Here is a 22,724-nt window from a genome sequence, read left to right as displayed (position 1 = left end):
TAAAGCAGAAAGGAGGAAAGTATTTAACCAAGAACAACTTAATGATGATGCAAGGAGGAAGGAGTATGAAAGACAGGTTGAAGAAGGTTTGAAAAACCATAAAAATGCAGTAACAGTGGATGAATCATGGCGGGTGATTAAAGAAGCCATCATGAATGCAGCCCAGGAAGTACTAGGAGAAAGAAAGAAACAACCAAAGAAGGATTGGTATGATGAGGAAGTAAAGCTAGCCTTGGAGAAAAGAAATAAAGCAAGGACGATATATATGCAGCGGGCAACAAGAGCTACTCACCAAACATATGTGGAATGCAGAAGGGAAGCCAAGAATCTTTGTAGAAAAAAGAGAAGAGAAATGGAAAAAGATCTGATAAAAGAGATGCAACAAGATTATGAGCATAAGAGAAGTACAAAGTTTTATAGAAACGTAAAGCAGAGAAAAAGTGGATTTCAACCAAGAGTAAGCTGCATACAAAATATGGATGGGCAACTACTTGGAAATACCCAGGAAATATTAGACAGATGGGCAGAATATTTTGAGGAGGTTTTGAATCCAGTTAAAATACAAAATGAAGAATATGAATTAGAATTGCCAAATAGTGAATCTAATGAAGATGAATCTGAGGAATGCAATAGTGAACCACCCACTTTGGAAGAAGTAAAAGGTGTCCTCTTATCGATGAAGAATAATAATTATTTGATACTGGAAATCTGGCGAACAGAGAAATTACCAGAAGAATGGGAAACAGCTTTGGTGTACCCAATTCTTAAGAAGGAAAATAAATTGAAATGTGAAAATTACAAAGGGATACCTCTGCTTTGCATAGGCTACAAGATTTTTACCATAATAATAGCTAAGCATCTAACACACAAAGCAGAGCAGGATCTTGGAGAATATCAGTGTGGATTTCGTGCAAACCGTTCAACAATAGATCATATCTTTACAATGAGGATCATCCTGGAGAGGTGCTATGAATATAACATACCACTGTATCAACTATACGTTGATTTTAAACAAGCGTACGATTCAGTGCTGAGAGGAAAACTACTCATCGAAATGAAAGCCCTTGATTATCCTGGGAAGCTGATTAGGTTGGTAAAAACAGCTTTGAGTGGAAGTAAATCTAAGGTATGCGTACAAGGGAAAGTATCACGAACCTTCGATGTAAAAGTGGGTTTGAGACAAGGAGATCCAATGTCTGCTGTCCTCTTCAATATTGCTTTAGAAACAGCTGTGCGTACTGTTCCGAGGTATCTGTGGAACAGCAGAGGTGAAAGAAGGTGCGGGGGAGAACAGGTCTCAGAATACGAAATTAAAGTTAAGATAAAATTTAACAAGGTTGTATTTTCTTAGCAAAATCAAGAAATAACAAGAATGGCAGGTACAGAGTAGCAAGGTAACAAATGTACAATTACAGTATTCACAAGATTTGGGCTTCGAGCCCCGGACTCACAATTCTTGAGCAATTAGCCCAACTTTACCCAAAAAAAACAAGATTCGACAAAGGGGCAGAAGACCCCAATCATGTTCAGAAGCACTTGCTCCCAATTACAACGTAATGCCTCCTCGAGGCACCCAAAATCAATTTCAAAAGAGCGATCCGCTCTCAAAGTTTAAGCCTATCAAAGGCCACACCAAACTCAACTTTCAAACTGTCCTCCAAGGACATAGACACAGGGGTAAAAAGATACCCAACCTACTGAGGCCTATTCAGTGAAGAAACAGAAATATTACATGGCCTCGACAATACCAATTTGAGAGGAGGCGAAGCTGCACTCCTAATACATTTTGTGTAAAACCTACTTGGCACTAGGCCGTTAATGCAAGGGCTAATCCCATACTAAAGAAGTGACTTATATGAGAAGACAATTTACATTACGTTAAGGAAGAGACGGTTGTGAAAATAAGTTCACCTCAATGCAATATGAGTGGGAGCTCAAGAGGGTTAAGCACTCTCTATCCCAATATGTAGTTTGAAAGATAGAATAGATACTAAGTGTCTTTACATTTTAGGGGAAAAGTTACATGGTGGAAAAGCTTCGGACCTGCCCCGAGAGTTAAACTGCTTAGCTAGCAAGGAAAGAAGTTATTAAATGGCCATTACCTTGTGGTTGAACTGCTGCCCGAAGAAAGAGGCACTTCCCGCCCCCTGCTACATACTTTACACACTGATCGATGTTACAGAAGTGGCCCGGAGACCCGAAAATCAGCAGTTTATATACTCTCACGGAAAGTTCAAGGCGTTTCAAGAATGTGAACACCCTCCCACAAGAATTTTATTGGCTAACCAAGAAAACCCCTACACAAGATGAAGAAGAAACACATTATTGGTGGAAAATTAATTCGAGAAATTCGGGATTGGTAAATTCAAAACAAGGGGAAAGAAAGGGTTAATATTGCCAACTTAAACAATGACTGAAAGAAATTTAACAAAGAACAAACTTATGAACACCAAATTTCTTCAAAAACATAGTTCTTTCACTTCGCACCAGGGTGATAATTGTATTTCTTCAGTAGTGCCATCTGGAAGAGAATGTCCACACTCCTTACTACAGGCAAAACAAAAATACATCGAAAACGACCCCATTCAGAAACTTCAAAATTTCCAAGTAGTGACATCTTCTGAGAAACTTGAAAATTAACGCAGTAGATAAAGTTCAGACTTCCTCCAGTAGAGGAGTTTCAACTGGCGCAAAGTTCGAATTAGCGACGTGGAGGTGTACCACCCGGTACATATACCATCACTGCAAATCGTAATTCAAATATTGGCATATGCAGATGATGTGGCCATAATTTCTCGTACAAAGAATGCACTTCTTGAAACCTATGAAGAATTGGAGAGGGGAGCACAGCAAATTGGACTGGCAGTGAATAACAACAAAACTAAGTTCCTAGTGAGTTCCAGATCTAGTCAACCTCCAAATGCACTGAGGTGTGGAGAAAAATGTTTTGAAGGGGTACAGGTATTTAGATATCTAGGCTCTCTGATTACTTCACAAAATGAAACAAAAAAGGAAATAAACTCTAGACTGGCTGCAGGAAATCGATGCTATGCTGCCTTAATTCCAACATTAAGAAATAAACAAATATCCAGGAAAGCTAAGTTGACCATTTATAAGACTGTCATTAGACCAGTGGTTACATATGGAGCTGAGACCTGGGTATTAAATAAAACAGAAGAATATAGATTAATGACATGGGAAAGAAAGGTATTGAGGAAGATTTTTGGGCCAGTTAAAACTGAACTGGGATGGTATATTAGATCTAATCAGGAGCTTAGAGACCTGTACCAAGAGCAGGATATAGTATCTTTGATGAAGACTGCTAGAGTGCGTTGGCTAGGACATGTCCATTGAATGGAGACTACAAGAGAACCTAAGAAAGTGCTGAAGGAGCATCCAGGTGCAAGACGATGTAGAGGTAGACCAAGAAAGTGATGGATAGAAGAGATGGAGGCTGATCTACGTACCATGGGAGTCCGGAGATGGAGGACCAAGGCAATCGACAGAGAGCTTTGGAAGAAGATTGTTGCGGAGACCAAGGTTCTGCAAGGACCGTAGCGTCAAGGAGTAAGTAAGTAAGTAAGTGAACTATCTCTAGGCCTAGGATAGATAAAGAGAAATATTTCTGCAAATTAATAAGGGTAGAAAATCTCCAAGACAAGGAAATTAGAAATACATGGATATGATTAGTGAGATGTTTCGAACACTGGACAGTTAACAGGTTCAGGATATAGAAAGAGAATGGGTGGCATACAGGGATGCTATAGTAGAAACAGCAAGGGAATGCCTAGGAACGACTGTGTGTAAAGATGGGACAAAGCAAACATCTTGGTGGAATGATGAAGTGAGAGCAGCTTGTAAACGTAAAAAGAAAGCTTATCAGAAATGGCTCCAAACAAGGGCCGATGCAGAGAGGGATTTTTATGTAGATGAAAGAAACAGAGCAAAACAAATAGTTGTTGAATCCAAAAAGAAGTCGTGAGAAGATTTTGGTAATAACCTGGAAAGGCTAGGTCAAGCAGCAGGGAAACATTTCTGGACAGTAATAAAGAATCCTAGGAAGGGAGGGAAAAAATGAACATTGTTTTGTGTAATTCAAGTGAACTCATAATAGATCCCAAGAAATCACTGGAGAGGTGGAGGTAATATTTCGAAAATCTTTTCAATCTAAAAGGAAATCTCTCTGGTGGTGTTGCGAACAACCAAGCACATGGGGAGGAAGAAAATGATGTTGGTGAAATTGTGCTTGAGAAAGTAGAAAGGATAGTATACAAACTCCATTGTCATAAAGCAGCAGGAATAGATGAAATTAGACTTGAAATGGTGAAGTGTAGTGGGAAGGCAGGGAGAAAATAGCTTCATAGAGTAGTAAGATTAGCATGGAGTGTTTCATAGAGTAGTAAGATTAGCATGGAGTGTTGGTAAGGTACCTTCAGATTGGACAAAAGCAGTAGTTGCACATATCTATAAGCAGGGGAACAGGAAGGATTGCAACAACTATCGAGGTATCTCATTGATTAGTATACCAGGCAAAGTATTCACTAGCATCTTGGAAGGGAGGGTGCAACCAGTGGTTGAGAGGAAGTTGGATGAGAACCAGTGTGGTTTCAGGATCAGATTTTCAGTATGCGCCAGGTAATTGAAAAATGTTACGAGAGGAATAGGCAGTTATGTTTCGTAGATCTAGAGAAGGCATATGACAGGGTACTGAGGGAAAAGATGTTCACCATACTGGGGGACGATGGAATTAAGGGTAGATTATTAAAATCAATCAAAGGCATTTATGTTTACAATTGGGCTGCAATGAGAATTGATGGCAGAATGAGTTCTTGGTTCAGGGTACTTACAGGTGTTAGACAAGGCTGTAATCTTTCACCTTTGTTGTTCGTAGTTTACATGGATTATCTGCTGAAAGGTATAAAGTGGCAGGGGGGATCCAGTTAGATGGAAATGTAGTTAGCAGTCTGACCTATGCTGACGACTTGGTCTCAATAGTAGATTGCACCAAAAACCTGCAGTCTAATATCTTGGAACTTGAAAATAGGTGCCATGATTATGGGATGAAAATTAGCCTCCCGAAAACTAAGTTGATGTCAGTAAGTAAGAAATTCATCAGAAATGAATGTCAGAGTGGTGATACAGAGCTGGAACAGGTAGATAATTTTAAGTATTTAGGTTGTGTGTTCTCCCAGGATGGTAATTTAGTAAGTGAGAGTGAATCAAGGTATATTCTCCGGACCACCTTTTGAGCAGACTAAAGCGGATGTGACGTCATTGTCTCGTCACACTCGCCGTGGTTGCCAAACGAGCCGGCGTGCCATTCAAAGTTGTACTCCACCACTATAATACAGCACAGCTCACGGATTGAACCTCGAATAAATTTAAAATAATTAATACACTAACGTCTGCGTGTTAGAATCCCATACAGTTTTTTAACGGCTTACATCTTTAAACAATTAATTTACTGAATTACATTTTAAATGTGAAAACCTACAATCTGTTTTCCAGTCAATGACCGAGTCAGGGATGGAATAAATGAAGCCCCATCTTGCGGAGAGGATAGGAATTGAGCCGGCTGCCGAAGCCTGTCTCGCTCCTCTGGGGCAATGATTAATGACTGACAGATGAAATTAAATTACACTGGAGAGTGATGCTGGAATGAAAGGTGACAGAGAAAACCGGAGTACCCGGAGAAAACCTGTCCCGCTTCCGCTTTGTCCAGCACAAATCTCACATGGATTGACCGGGATTTGAACCACGGAACCCAGCGTTGAGAGGCCGATGCGCTGCCACCTGAGCAACGGAGGCTTTCACAGTTTTAATGTATTAACTACAATTTCATGATTAAAGCATTGCGAATGAATTCTTTTGACATAAACAGTAAGTATTACATTCACTAAATTATTACTATTTTTATTTTATTATTTTATTTTATTATTTATTATTCACTATTATTATCTAAATATATGGCCTGATTCCTCACGGGCGATTTTTGAATAAGCGAGAAAAGTGAGGATTATGTACTCGTACTGGAATTAACTTGAGGAGGTTTCAGCGCCAGCTTACCTTGTGCCACAGTAATTAATATGTGTCACTATCGAGTGGCTGCATACCCAAGTCGGAATCAGAGCCGGGGTCAGCACACGAGGTAAACTAATCCCGCCGTCAATACTATTCACTCGGAAGTGCTTATAAACAGGCAGAATCATATTTCTCTCGCCGGACATAAAAATCTTGCGTTTCTTCTTCAACTTATAACAGTCTGGTGAATTTTTGTTCGGATCCATTGCACAATAATATCCAATAACGAGTAAGAAGAAACCTACAAATGTACAAGAGACTACAAGAATTATGAATTAGCACACAATACGCACATTGTTTTTGTAAAAGCGAAGCACACTGATAAAATTCTCTCACTGCTATTTTAAACAGACTATGATTGGAACTGCACTCACGTATTCAGGACATCCACTGAGTGAGTAAGTATGGCAGCTCCGCATTGACTGCACCATTGCCAAAACTCGCTCTGAGTAGCGCACACCTCTTGCCCCCTCACCTACCGTGTGACAACACCGTAGGCGCTGCCCCTGTCGCCCGCGCCAACCCCTGGTCTATACACGCACTTCCGCTTTAGTCTGCTCAAAAGGTGGTCCAGAGAATAGTAAATCTAATGCAGTGATGAATTCGCAGTTGCGATCAACAGTGTTCTGTAAGAAGGAAGTCAGCTCCCGGATGAAACTATCTTTACATCAGTCTGTTTTCAGATCACTTTGCTTTACGGGAGCGATAGCTGGGTGGACTCAGGATATCTTATTCATAAGTTATAAGTAACAGACATGAAAGTGGCGAGAATGATTGCTGGTATAAACAGGTGGAAACAATGGCAGGAAGGTACTCAGAACAAGGAGATAAAGGCTAAGAATGAACTCGATGGATGAAGCTGTACGCATAAACTGCCTTCGGTGGTGGGTCATGTGAGGCGAATGGAGGAGGGCAGGTTACCTAGGAGAATAATGGACTCTGGTATGGAGGATAAGAGAAGTAGAGGAAGACCTAGACTCAATTTCTAACAATTTAAATATAGGAAGTAGGTATAGAACTAAATGAGGCCACAGGACTAGTTGCAAATAGAGGATTTTGACGACATTTAGTAAATTCACAGAGGTTTGCAGACTGAATGCTGAAAGGCATAACGGTCTATAATGATAATTTATGTATGTAACCAGCACCTTGGCAATGTTGATGACCAGAAATTTTCATTTGTAACTTCTGGTATATCTAGAAAGTAGTTATCCCTAACCTGGAGTATTGTTTGTTGTTGTTGCTCCTGATTTTGAGTTCACTGAGAGATTTTTCAAACCAATTGTTTCCAGATTTGTTAATAATTCTTGATTAATTATTACCTGCAGATTGTCTAGAATTGGTTTGTACTCATCCAGCCTTTCATGACACACATCAATCAATTTACCTGTTTCTCTACTTCACCAATTCTTTTCATCAATGTAGACATGTCTTCAGGTAACGTTAGCAGCAGATTATGTATGAGTGGGCGAGTTGACCTTGTGGTTAGGGGCACGCAGCTGTGAGCTCGCATCTGGGAGTTAGTAGGTTCGAACCCCACTGTCGGCAGCCCTGAAGATTGTTTTCTGTGGTTTTCAATTTTCACACCAGACAATTACTGGGGCTGAACCTTAATTAAGGCCACAGCCGCTTCCTTCCCATTCCTAGGCCTTTCCTGTCCCATCGTCGCCATAAGATGTATCTGTGTCAGTGCGACGTACAGCAAATAGCAAAAAAGATCATGTATGTCCCCAACTGATGGTGGCGAAGTAGATGACAGCTCTTACATTGCTATGAGTTGTGCTGATCACACCTCCATGTTTGACTCTGAGATTTCAGAAATTCTACATCTTGATATTTAAGGTTCACACACACTTACTGTGCAATCAGCTGCTACAAGTGTTGCATTCAATTTTAGTTGCTATTATCCTGCATAGGTACTGTACTGCTTTTTCACACATCACACAGGTACTCATATTTAATGCTTAGAGAAGGATTAAGTTCCAATATGTATACTTCCATAACACTTACAGGATACATGAGTCTAGTTTCCAATCACTAAACTTACATTTCTTTATACAATAACTCACATTTACCAGAGCACTATTCACTGATCAACCATTGCCAACATAACATTGTGTGGCAGATCAGTGTTGTATTTAGCTCCCTCAGGCCTTGACTCTTGCTAGAACACGATGAGGCATACTCAGCATCAAAGAATCCAACTTGTTTTTTTTTGTTTTTTTTTTTTTGTTTTTTTTTTGTGCTAAGGGCTTTACGTCTCACCGACACAGATAGGTCTTATGGCGACGATGGGATAGGAAAGGCCTAGGAGTTGGAAGGAAGCGGCCGTGGCCTTAATTAAGGTACAGCCCCAGCATTATCCTGGTGTGAAAATGGGAAACCACGGAAAACCATCTTCAGGGCTGCCGATAGTGGGATTCGAACCTACTATCTCCCGGATGCAAGCTCACAGCCGCGAGCCTCTACGTGCACGGCCAACTCGCCCGGTCCAACTTGTTTTGGGGTAAATTGTCCCCTCTCTTGGATAGTAGCAAGTGGGATCTCTATTCATTTGGTGAATGTCAGCAGGAGGTTTAGGATGGTGGGCAATATTGTCTTCAGTTCATGCCATTCATATTCAACACAGTTCATGTCCACAGAATATGCTGGCTGTATGCCATGCATCTTATGGAACCGACCACTCTGGTTTGATGAGCACAGTGGCAGCAAATACTATTACTAGGGCCTGTTCCACAAAAGTATGGTCTTGTACATTACAAGTAAATTCTCTAGTAACTTGTACAAATACCAGAGTTTCTGTTCCACAAAAGAATTTTCTACAGTTGTACTTTACTACTCCATACTTACAAATTACTAGTGAATTTTTATAGGCGTGTTCCACAAAAGTACTAGTACTTGTAACTTACTAGCGAATTGAGAAGAATTCTCTACCAGTGAAAGGACAATAATATATAAATGTACTAGTGCTATTTAAATACGCTTATTTTGGATATATTTTGATAAATATGTGGTCTAGCAGTAGTGATAGTGATGGTGATGAAAATGAAAACTATCGTCTGTACAGGGAAAGAATAAACTTCCAGTTTAACACTGTATTTGAATACAATGAACGTTTTAGGTTAAGCACAATATAGTGGAAGAACTTTTGATAGATATTGGCCATAGCTTAAAATATCCTACGAACAGAAATAAATCTCTCTGCTAAACAACATTTACTAACAACATTACATTGGCTAGGAAATGGTGGTCAGTACCATGGTACTGCAGATATGCTTGGGATGGCAAAATCTTCGGTCTGTGGTAGCTGCAACAAATGATATAAAATTTCCTCAAATTGTTTGTTGGCCTGAAAATACTGAAAAAAACATATTCCAAGAAGGACATTCCTGGAATCATTAATGAGCAGAATATCTCTTACATACGTCCAACTTTTCCCCTCAAAAGCTCCATGAACTTTTCCCAAGTCAAATATTTCCATCCAACCATTTATTTTGTCTTGTTTTTTCAGACTCTCGCTGAATCCACCGAAACGAATATCTTTCCTACCTTCTATTTCCTTCAAAATGAATAACTGTGTTTCTCTTGACATCATTTTAACAATTCATGCAGAGTTTGCAATTTCGTAACAATTAAGTTTGGCGGCCGAATATCGTTATTAGCGGCATCTGATTCCTAATGACAGACCAAGAGACTCTCGTAGAACATACGCGAGGATCGCGGAAGAACAGAATGGGTGATAACGGAGTAATTTCCTATCAAAAATAACATCGTAGCATTAGAAAATTCACAGGAATATTAGTTCTTTCAATCTTTGCTGCGTAAGTTACAGTAAAATACGATATTACGATAAATGTGGCAAGCATAACCTAATTCAACGAACGGAATACGAAGATAAACAGCTGATTCGTGCTATGACGTAGTATGTTTATTGATGTGTCGTCACTTGTAAAACTTGTAACAATTCACTGGTAATATACAAGAGACTATCAATCTTTTGTGGAACAGAAATGTACAACTCCATACATTACAAGAACCCACACTAGTAACTTGTAATGTACAAGACCATACTTTTGTGGAATAGGCCCCGCAGGTTGGTGAATGGTGTGTCTGTATACTAGATCATCCTACCCCATAGTACGACGGAACCCCCTTGGAGCTGATGGTGCTTCAGAACTAAAGGCTTGTTCCATCTCTCACTGAATCATCTCCAGACTCCCTCCTGTTGTTTGGGTGAAAACATATGGTGACCTCATAAAATAAAAATAAAAAGCATACACTTCCACTGTTCCTGATGAAATGGACTAGGAGTTGTGTCCCAGCTCACACAAGCTGCCCTAAGGTGTGATTTAAGAGGAGCTTTTGACACAGGCCTCCTTGAATCAGTCCTCCATTGTGTAGCCAATTTTTCACGATCAGAACTGATACATCATTTTGGTGGCCCTCTGAAAATCTTGGTGCAACAAGGGGGCTGTTGCTCTAGTCTTACAATGTGCTGAAAGCAATAAATACTGATCCTCCCAGCAGTTGCTTTTGATGGTCTCCTATCTATTGTTGATCAGCAGCCATTTATGCCTAACCGAACTTTTTCCAAACTCTGGAGACATCACTCTGACTCACTTGGACACAAGTGGAGACATCTACTTGTCATGTTTATCTCACTCTGACATGTACTGTGTGCACAACCAACCTTAGAAGTGATGTTGTTATACTGATCAACATGACAAATGCCTCCTATTGAACAAATATTGGACCTGATTTGGGTTTACTGCAAATTATATTAATAATACCAATATTAAGGGAAATTTTAGAAAATGTTTTGTTTCCTTCATGTTCAGGTCTTCCTCTTAATTATTGTATGCACAAGGTTTGTTGGCCGCTAGCTTTACACGGAAGTGAGGACAGAGGAAGGAGAAGAGTACCAATTGTTGTTCATTTCTGCAGAACTGCCAACCAAAGAGAATGAATCAAATATTGAAAAGTCTGGAGACTGTGACAATATCTAAATCTGTACCAGTTGAAGATCGGACTGATCTTCAGTTCAATAAAATAACCTTTAAGTTGTTCAGTCTGCTGAACATTAGATACAGTATAAACTTATAGGACATTAATACATACCTGATAAAATGAAAACAGTTTATTATATGTACTAGTGTTTTATACATTTGTGTCTTTTGTTCCATAGACTGAAAAAGTCAACACTGAAAAGCGTGGCTTCTTTCATACCAAAAATTTCAGTTCAATAGTCTTATCATTAACTTTTCACCTCCCAAAGGACAGTGATATGCAGTGGATAATTGCTAAGGAGAAGCAACATTGGAAAGGTCAGAGATCAGAGATAGGGTGAGGGGTCTCTTCATCTCCCTTATTCCCTTCTCCAATTTCATTTCAAGTTTGTCAATGGTTTCTAAGTATGTATTTGCTTTGCTTCACCATCCATCCACTCAACATGCCCAGTCCATGCCAGATGTCTCTTAACAATGCACCTTCTAAGAGGGACATATCCTACTTCTTCTCTTATTCTTTTACTCCTGATTTTATCTTTTCTCATTTTATTCAGAATTTTCCTATAATATTTCATTTCAGCAGCTGTTCTCTTACTATAAGAACTTCATTTCTGCCAAGGCCAAATTAATACTGTATGTACATTAGGTATATACTGTATGTACTAGGTAAGCTGACTCACACTAACATTTTGTAGTGAACGTGCCCCACAGGCATGATTTGATTACAGACTCATGTGTAAACATTGAAGTGGACAAAGTTAATACAGATATGGTTAAAATTTGTAAACATTTTCGTAATACTCAGGTAATTGAACAAAGCAGTTTCGAAAGACACTGTTACACAAAGCATGGCCTTCATTTAAACAATTCAGGTAAACGAAAGATTGCAAATATTGTTCTAGATTTTATTAATCTTAAGATGTGTACTGTAAAAAAGGCAACTCCCTTGAGTTATAATACTGACCAGGAAAACTAGTATAAAGAGCCAGCTGTACTTTAAGCTGGCTCAGTCAACTAGAAAATGAAACTCAGGAAAGTAAGGAATTTCAAGTTACCCAATTGCAACAGTTAAGTTTTAGAGAGGAAGGGGGTCTGAGATTGCTCTTGGTAAACTGTCAGAATGTAGTAAATAAACAATCAGAATTCGGTACATTGATGGAATCTTATGAGACTGATGTGGTGATAGGAGTGGAATCTTGGTTAAGAGAAGGGGTGGGTAATAGAGAAGTATTTCCAGAAGGGTACACAGTCTATCATAGAAACTGAGGAGATAAAATGAGAGGGGAGTGTTTATTCTGGTGAAGGAAACTTATTGTTCACATGAATGGTTTACCGATGAAAGGGATGAAATATTAGGGATAAAATTAGTTTTTGATAATATGAAGGAGGTGGGAATTATAGGAACATAAAGGCCTGGAAGAGAGGAAAGAGACATGGAAATATTTGATAAAATAATATATTATACTCATAAAAACAATAATAATGATATGATAATAATTAGGGGAGTTCTAATCTTGCCTGAAGTTGAATGGAATGGAGCTGCAAGTGAAGCCCATGAACGGAAACTGGCAAATAAGTTAATTTGGGAGGGAGGATTTACACAAGTAGTACAAGAACCGACTCGTCTCAATAACTTACTAGATGTATTCTTGATTAAATTGTTGATAAAACTGAGGTAATTGAAGGAATAGGTGACCATAAGGCTGTAATAATGGATGTAGGACTGGTACCAAAAAGGCTTTATAAGAAGGTCACACAAGACAAGAAATTGTACAGAAAAACTAAAGTTGATGAATTTGGGACTTACCTTAAATCACAATTCAGTTGTTGGATAAGTGAAGGGAGTAATGTGGATACACTTTGGGCTAAATTTAAAGAAATCATTTGGGAAGGAGAGAAGAGATTTATTTGTACCTGTTAAGAAGGGTAAATGACCTCAGACCTGTTTATTATACAAGGGAAATAAGAAAATTAAAAAGAAAATGTATAACAGTAAACAGGAAAATCAAAGAGGGTAGGGAGAGTAGAGAAACTAGAAAACAGCTAATGAGAAAACTGAATAGGAAAGGAAGCAAAAGAGAATTATATGAATGGCATACTTCAAGGGGGTACCGTAATGACTACAAAGGGAAATGGAAAAAGCTGTATTCATATATCAGGAATCAAAAAGGAAAAGGAATCCAAATTGCACAGGGTAGTATAATCGGTCTATTACTTTTCTTAATATACGCAAATGATTTAGGGAATAATATAACATCAAAAATAAGATTGTATGCAGATGACATAATTGTTTATAGGGAAATAAATAACATTGAGGATTGTTTAGAATTACAAAGGGACCTTGAGAGTATCCAACAATGGGTTGAAGAGAATAATATGAAGGTTAATGGAGGCAAATCAACTGTTACAACATTTACAAACAGGAGTTTTAAAACAATTTGAATATACTTTGGATGAGGTAGTTATCCCAAAAGATGGCAAGTGCAAATACTTAGGTGTGAGATTTGAAAGTAATTTGCACTGGAAGGGTCATATGGATGACATTGTTGGGAAAGCATACAGATCATTACATGTCATAATGAGGCTACTTAAAGGATGCAACAAAGAATTAAAAGAGAAAAGTTACTTAAGTATGGTTCGTCTATTATTGGAATATGCAAACAGTGTTTGGGATCCTCACCAAGAATACCTAATAAAAGAAATAGATAGTGTGCAGAGGAAAGCAGCAAGATTTGTAACAGGAGATTTCAGGAGAAAAAGTGGTGTATCAGAAATATTAAAGGAACTTGGGTGGGAAACTTTAAGTAAGAGAAGGGAGAAAACTTGACTTATAGGATTATATAGAGCCTATACAGGAGAAGAAGCATGGAGAGATATCCGTGAGAGGCTTCAGTTGGAAAATAATTATATTGGTAGAACTAACCACAAGTATAAAATTAGAAGGAATTTTAGCAGAAGCGATTGGGGTAAATTTTCATTCATTGGGAAGGGCGTGAAGGAGTGGAACAGTTTACCAGGGGTAGTGTTTGATCCTTTTCCAAAATCTGTACAGATATTCAAGAAGAGAATAAACAGCAACAGAGAAAATAAATGAAATGTTAGAGGGCATTCGACCAGTGCAGGTTATTGTAAATAGAAATGTGTGTTAAAAAAAAAATTAATTCCATCCCCTGGTCTAAGGAGTTTAGACAGCCAAACTAGGAGACTGCCTGTAGGGGTGAAGTACAGTGGGAACTTTGAGGGCCCTGGTACTGCTACAGTTTCTGTGAAGGCCCTTCAGGAACTCTGAAAAGTGGTGGGAAAAGGGGCTCTGGTTAAGACGCAGCATGTCGTTATGCTACTTAGGTTCCAAAATGGGTAAAAAAATAAAGAAGTAAATAAATGCAATGTCAATTTTAATCTTATACCAGTTGTATAGTATTATTTGAAGTAATTCCACATACTGTATATAAGTTGACTATGCTTGTAAGACTATGTTTTGTAAACGATAAAAATTTATTAAGGATGAGCTGTATGTTTAATAGAAAAAAATTGTTAGTGTAAATTGTATAATATAGTATTCTAGGAAAATTTTCTTCTCTTGTTAATTTAAAATTTAGTGCTTGACAATAATGTATTTTAGTGTACCATTTGCCACCGAGGTAGACACCTCATTTGCATATAAAGAGATTTTGATTTGATTTTTATATGTGACAATCATTTTAAAGTAGAACTTCACTCTTCTCTGCAAATCCAAGTGAGAGTGTCCAGTCTATAGCCTGGGTCACACTAGGCTGGTTGCCAGCCGCGAATTAAGGAAGCTGCTACTATCAGCGTGATGTGACCATAGAACTCGCAGCTGGCACAAGCAGCTGGGGAGTATTTGTCAGCGGCTGGCGAAGTAGGACATGTTCAACTTTGGTAGCAGGTAGCGGCTTCAGGAAGGTCACGTGATTCAACTCGCATCCGCTGGCGCCAGCTAGCAGCCCAGTCTGACCACTCCAGTTGCTCACCAGCCGCGAATAAAACAACACCTGGTTCCAATTTAAACGGTACAAATGGCTGATTTGAAGTGGTCGGGGAAGGAGATAATTGATTTTTTAAATTTATTTCAAAATTATCCGTGTTTGTGGGACATTTCGTCCAAGGAATATCTTAATAGGAATGTGAAAGAGGAAGTTTACAATAAGCTGTTACAAAACCTAAAGGATGCTGGGATGCCTGCTACTCTTGACTCAGTTAAGAAGAAGATCAAAAGATTAAAATCTGAAATTAATTATTAAAATAAACCCCAAAGCTATTCAACGAACAGTTTATTTGCCAATTTTCAAGTTTTTCGTGTTAGACAGTTTTATACTAGGGAATTGTCATCTGGTTTCATACCAATTGATGTCATCTGCCACAGAACAGATAAAGTTGTCATGAACTGATGCATGTACCATTTCCGTACCTGCTCCCCAGAGCAACTTGCAAAGATAAATAAATCTAGAAAAAGTGGCGCTGGTGCAATCGAAGTTTACAAGCCAAAGCTTGTGTGGTTTTCAGCAGCAGAGGTATTCTGGCATGGAGCTGTCAGTGGCAGAGAATCTTCTTTTAATATGGTAAGTAGGTAAATTATGATTCCAATATGTTAATATTATTAGAGTTTTATTAGACTGTCATTAACATACACATGTTATTACATTAATTGGGTAGGGGACTTATTGTCATTTATATCTATTAATAAATGAATAAAAATCTGAAATTAATTATTAAAATAAACCCCAAAGATATTCAACGAACAGTTTATTTGCCAATTTTCAAGTTTTTCGTGTTAGACAGTTTTATACTAGGGAATTGTCATCTGGTTTCATATCAATTGATGTCATCTGCCACGGAACAAATAAAGTTGTCATGAACTGATGCATGTACCATTTCCGTACCTGCTCCCCAGCGCGACCACAATTATTTGATTAATAGAAACGGTCTACCGGGGACATGAAAGTCGGTACAATACGCCAAGCTCCTGGAATTATCACACCTGTGTTTAAGTCTTCATCATCCACTGAACCTGAAGGGAAATATGTTCTAGAAGAGGTCTGCCTGAGCCAGTTGTGGATAGCACAAGCTAATTGCACTAGAGTTTCTATTGTGTCCACGTTCAGTGGTATAGGCGTGTTAAAAACGCGAAATCTAGCTGCTAAAATGCCAAATGCATTTTCAGCAATGCGCCTTGCCCTGGATAAACGATAATTAAAGACTCTCTCTTGTACTGTTAGTCCTCTGTGTGAAAATGGTTTCAAACAATATGGTGTCAGGCAGAAGGCATCATCTGCTACACAAAGTCCTCCGTTTGGCCAATTAAGAAGATTTTTCTCAAGGGCTATCTTTAACGTAGAGTTCTTAAATACCGTGCTGTCATTAGCTCTGCCATCATGTCCAACATCTATATACCTGAAACAATAGTCCGCATCTACCATGGCAAACAAAATAATACTGTAGGTTCCTTTGTAGTTGAAAAACGATGATGTTGAATTAGGAGGCCGTTTAATTCTAATATGTTTTCCATCCAAAGCACCGCAACAGTGAGGAAAGTTCCATTTATATTCGAATCATTTTTGAATCTCATTCCACTGGCTTGTTGTGTCAGGTACCTGAAAGTAAAGTATAATACTAATGGTTAATGAGAATTATACACTCAACTAGCCTGCTAATTGTAATATTTATTATGAATTTCTTTGCAGACCTACCGTTAGGCATTCAAACCAGAGTGTTAAATATATTTTAAACAAAAGTCATGTTTACTTGCACTCTGATAATCCTGTGCTTAACCATAGGTCTACAAATAATTTCTCTCAATTATTTAATTGAGAAATTATTGTAGGTGTATATTGTTTTCAGGATATACCGCAGCGATCGATGTGTGAAGGTGAACGATATTCAAACAGTGACACTGTGAACATGGCTGAACAGGGAGCATCACAAGTAGTGGAATCACCTGTACAGTCTGCGTCTGCTATATCTTCGTCATCGACAAAGCGTCCAACCACAAACATGGATCCACCACAACGCGCAAAGGAGTTTAAAAGACGCAAACCGACTAGATTTGAAAGTGCAGTAGATAAATTGCAATCAATCGCAGAATTAACCACTAATGACACGGAAGACCAATATGACAAATTTGCTAAGCATATTGCATCCCAGATGCGAGAACTCCCTCTCAGAAGTTTCATTATACTTCAAAGCAAGTTTCAAAACCTCATCACTGAAGAGAGACTCGCATCTTTAAATTTCAACAACAGTGAACCACTATCACAAAGTGTTTGCCATTACGACGTTGATGACACAAGTCTTTCAAACAGCACTTCCAATAATGAATTCGATCAAATATACTCTGAACTATCTGATAAAACATGCTTGGACGAGGAACAACCTCCACATGGTTTAGATGTTCTCTCTAAATCATTGGTTGGCATCTGCCCTTTAGAACACGATGCTTAGATGCCAATAAGAACACAAATCGCTGCCCACATTATATTAAATATTGCATTTCGTTCCAAATATTTCATTTCTCGTGTGTAATATTTTATTTATCAACATGTTTTAAATTCTAAATAATATACAATTCTTTGTAGTGCATATTCTTATTTAACAAATAGTTTTACAATACTCTTTCCATTAATATTGTTTAATGTTAGTTGTATGTATTCTAATTCTACTGTATTTTTAGTTTATGAAAAGTTAGGAGTTAATGTTAAACGCAAGCAGCGAAAAATAAATAAATAATATCAGTAAATAAAATATGTTGTACAACTTTAGTTAATACCGTACTTGTAATGATGTTTGTCCATAAAAAGTGAAGATCATAATTAGAAGCTATGCTTAGCGTATCCAACAGCTATTACAATAAAAAAGAATTACCGACAGGATATTATTGTTAAAAATACTGATAACTACTTAAAGCTGAATAAAAACTTAATCATGCTTACCTTCATAAATGGTTGGAGAACTTCAAAAATAGCAGCAAGAACTTCAGGTAAAAACACAGAGATTGAATTGTGCGGCACTCTAAACAATAAAGCCAGAGATCTAAAACTATCTCCAGTTGCGAGATACCGTAAGGTAATTTCCAATTTTATTTTACATGGAATCGCCTCTCTCATTTTAGTATCTTGTTTTTTAATCAGCGGTTCTACTAATTCCAGCAACTCTTGGAATTTAGAAGGAGACATTCGTAAAACATTTCTGTATGTTTCTGGGTCCTCTTTTTTTAACTCCTGGAAAAGTCTTGAAGATGCTCCTAACTCTTCCCTTCTTTGAATCCAAGGTCTACTCCACCATCGTCTCTCCTTGCGGTGACGAAGCATTTCCAAACAAAGCTCCGTTACAGCCATCCTTAATAACCTCCTAATTTCTCGTTTACGTGGACCCACAGACGACATGCTGACTAGAACTAAAAAGCCGCTGCTTGCTGGGTGTGTGTGACCGGGTTGCCAGCCGCTGCTTGCTGGTGCTACTGCAAGCCGCTGGTGATCAGCGACTGGCAACCAGCCTAGTGTGACCCAGGCTTATGCACCACATCACATGATATCTAACACACTACTTTCCCTATAGCAAGCACAATTGATGGTAAAAACCATGCACCAAGCATTTTGTTACTATATGTCATAAATTGTAATGCTTTAGTCCAGGCAGATGAAAGAATAGCATCAGTGATATAAAAGTAATCCTATATCTCTTCTCTCTCCCTTTTTGTTTCAGTCAGCAGAGACTCATATCCAAGTGTGATAGGCAACAGTATGTTTAATATCAGGTTTTCTACAAAATATGTTTTTCTGGCTATATCTACTAGTTGTTTTCTCTTGAGGTGTATCCATATATTTTTTAATCCGTAAGATGCGATTGGTGCTATTTTTGCATGAAATAGTTGGATTGCTGTCTTTAGGGACAATTTATGAATTTGTTTTATGTCACTCATCACTTTTACTGCAGCATTCAGTCTGTCTCTCATGTGGATTGTAAAAATGTTTCTTGGTGTCTTCAAAGTTATTCTAAAATACTTGAAATGAGTTACCGACAGGAGAAGTCTATCTTTGTAGTATACCTTTCACTGTTTCCCACCTTTTCTGAATGTCAGCATAACTTTCTTGTCCTCATTTAAGGGTAATTCATTATCTTCAGTCCAGTCTACCAAGTTTTTGAAAGTCAATTGGAAACCTTTGATACCTGTTGAAGCCAGTACCATACTGTCTGCAAATACATATAACCTGACTTTGTCCATGGATATCACTTATACAGTGAAACCTCGATTCTCCGTTTTTCGAGGGACCGTGAAAATAAAACGTACAACACGGGAAAACGGAAAATCCGGGAATGAATGAAAACTATCAATTTGGCTAAACATCACAAAAATGAAATATGTATAATTATAATCTTACAAAAACTCCTAAACCAAACCAAACTACAGCGCCAGTGAGACTTTGTCTGCCAAGCGACCGCTGCTCAGCCCGAAGGCCTGCAGATTACGAGGGGCGCATCGTCAGTGCGACGAATCCTCTCGGCCGATATTCCTGGCTCTGTAGATCGGGGTCGCCATCTCACCATTAGATACGGTAGCTCCACAATTAAAGGTAATCACGTAGGCTAAGTGGACCTGGAACCAGACTTATATCCAGGTAAAATTGCCTGACCTGGTCGCAATCGAACCCGGGCCCTCTGGATGAGAGCCGGGCATGTTAGACCGCGAACCGCATTAATTACCGGTACGCGAGTTCAAAATCTCGATACTTTATATTCAGTTTTACAGGGGAATCTTCGTCAGTTTCCCGTGAAAACTTCTTTCAGTTCAGCAACTTTGATTACGCTAACCAAACTCTTCGAAAAATCTAACAACGCCAAGCCAAACGACAATCGACCACAAGTAGCTTTTAATTCTCTCATCTAATAAAATAAAGCATATTAGATACAAAAGCACCCAAAATGATGGCGAAATCCGTTCATTTCTTAATCTTTCATTGTAATTTGGTCTCCGGTATACTGTTCGTAGTCAGTTTCTGGAAATCTCGTACCGCGCAAATTAGGCCTACATCGACTTTTAAAGGTTATGTTGAACTCGAAAACATGGTTTCGAATGTAAGTATCGATTCTTAAAAGTTCTCGAATACATTATATTCAATTCTGCGCGTCACAAATCCAATCAAATTGGAAAGATAAAAGAAATATCAAAACTTCAGAAATTACGGTTATTCGTGACCTTGAGGTCATCTGGAAAGTGCGCTCGCTGCACATGTCAGTACGAGTTTGAAATGATACCAATCATTTAAAATGTAACGTGCGCAAGTAAAACGACTGCGGTTTTTGGTATTTTAACACGAAAACGTAAAATTCCCAGTCTTACATTAGTAACAGTAATAGGCAATCCCAAGACCTCCCATGGCTTTTTTTTTTTTTAAATGTAAGGTGCAACATCTGTTTTCGTCTCGCTAACATAATCATGTACGATAATATAAAAAAATACTGAATTTGTGTTAAGGAGCAGTTTCGATTTCTGCCTGAAAGCCCACTTAGGTCTGCAGTGCCCTGAGCAAAGTGCTGAAAACCCCTTCGGCAGTACGATCGAAAAAATGTAAATAAGAAAACATCTAACCCTGGACATAATATGGACGTTTTATAAGTGCGAACATTTGACGAAACTCGTTCCGTCTTCACGCAGAGCTGTAGAAATGCGCCGTGTCTTCTAGCAATTGCTGTGGCCACTCTCTGCCCTATGATTTTCCGAGATTCTCTAAACAATACCACCCGAATGCGATGCTAAGATGCAAGTTCACCGCCGATCGCCGAACGCCAAGATCCATAAATATGCCATAGCCGTCCTTTCGTGAGATACAGTTTATTAAAAAACGATTGATCGAGGATTTAGCGTTGATGGGACTGGAATTTCTGGACGGTTGATCCGGGAAATCGTTTCTTCGAGGAACGGATAATGCGGGACTTTTACAACGTGATTTAATTACGATGCTCTCGGGACCACGTAATTTGAACGCATATTCCGGGAAAACGTACTTTCCGGGAACGGATAATCGAGGTTCCACTGTACAATGTCCGGTGTGACAATGTTAAACTGCAGGGGACTTATAGGGTCTCCCAGTAGTATGCCATTAGTTTATTGTGTCAGCTTGGACTTTGAGATGTTGTCACTAATCTGCACATAATTCCAGTTGGGAATATTCCATATTATTCTGGTCAGGTAGTACTTATTGCCTATTAATTTCTCCAGTTTCTTGAGTAGGATTGTTCTGTTTATTTTGTTGAAAGCCTTGCTGTAGTCAGTGAATACTGCATGTGAAGTTTTCCACTTAGTGATGCTAAAGCCTACTCTATTTCCATCTAAAGACACTGGATAGCTTGTGTGGTGGATCTCATCCAAATTGATCTTCAGGTACCGGTATCTGCATTTCTACATCATCTGTCAGACCTCCATATATCAGCTTTGTTAGAATTTTGAAGAGCTCACATTCAAGGGCTATTCCTCTGTAGGCAGTAACCAGTAGTTATATGCAGCAGCACTGTCAGCAAAGAAGCTGCAAATAATATGTTCAGATTCAGAAGAATGGACTCTTTAGTGCAATTTGATTTATAAAAAATGCTGACATTTATTTAAAAACACCCAGCAATGCTTCTTTTTCTTGACTGCAATATATGTCACATTAAGAGTATGACTGTTGATCCTACTAACGCTGTTGTGCTCTAAGAATATGTAATATCAGGTGGAGTATAAATTAAGCACTTGAGTTGGGGAGTGGTACATCTAGCCAATTTTTCCTCTATTAACATGCTTCAGGCAGTGGAATGTAAGAATGAAACACTTCTCATTTACATGAAACCAAACATGAAAACTCAGCAACTGGCAGTGGAATTCAGAATGAAACATTTCTTCATTTACATAAAACCAAACATGGAAAATCAGCAACTTTATCAGGCACATAATTCAGGTAATTACCTTTTTAATTAAGAAAAATGAATCATTGAGAAAAAGTAAAAATTAAGAAAGTACATTTGTATGTGTGAGGTGATGCTCTTAAACTTCCCTGTCTATATTCAACACAAAAAATCAGAATAATGGCACACTGAGCATCTCCAGATAAATCATTAAGGTCACTACATTAGACAACAGTTTTCCCACAAGGCTAACACAGATCTCTGCTTGTAGCATATGCAACTCGTACTAAGGAAGGGACTTCATCTTGTTCAAGAGTCTTGAAGAGACAGGTAAAATTGCCAACCCTCTACTGTAACAACAGCCAAGTTACTTCCAACCTTGAAGTTGATGAGAAAAGACCTTGAGGAAGACTGAGACAACTGTCTGTCATTATCTAGTTATGACATCCATCCACTGACATCAAACAACTGTTATTTTGACATTCTTTGATGGGTTTTCTACAATACAGTATTAGGCTGCATACACATTTTAAAAATGTCAACATTACAGTTATACTGTGGTAGCCCTTGTCAAAAAAAAGGGACACAAAACTGGTGAACATCCATACTTTTATAGCATCTGATGGCTAGGTGGTAGTGCTACCATCAACATTCCTCTCTCTCCAATTGGTGTTGTTAAGACTTATGCAGCATCTTCAAATTTCTGTCGCCCGGCAGTGAGTAAGGTCTTCAAACTCTGCT

The 22,724-nt window shown here is 38.5% G+C and overlaps 1 pseudogene; it reads right to left on the bottom strand.

The window, feature by feature from the left end:
- Positions 1-15,889: 15,889 nt before the first annotated feature.
- Positions 15,890-18,487, bottom strand: LOC137496936 (uncharacterized; annotated as a pseudogene).
- Positions 18,488-22,724: the final 4,237 nt, after the last annotated feature.

This window comes from Anabrus simplex, chromosome 1 (assembly GCF_040414725.1).
Source record: "Anabrus simplex isolate iqAnaSimp1 chromosome 1, ASM4041472v1, whole genome shotgun sequence".
Classification (NCBI taxonomy): Eukaryota; Metazoa; Arthropoda; class Insecta; order Orthoptera; family Tettigoniidae; genus Anabrus; species Anabrus simplex.
This window is presented reverse-complemented; position numbering and strand designations above follow the sequence as displayed.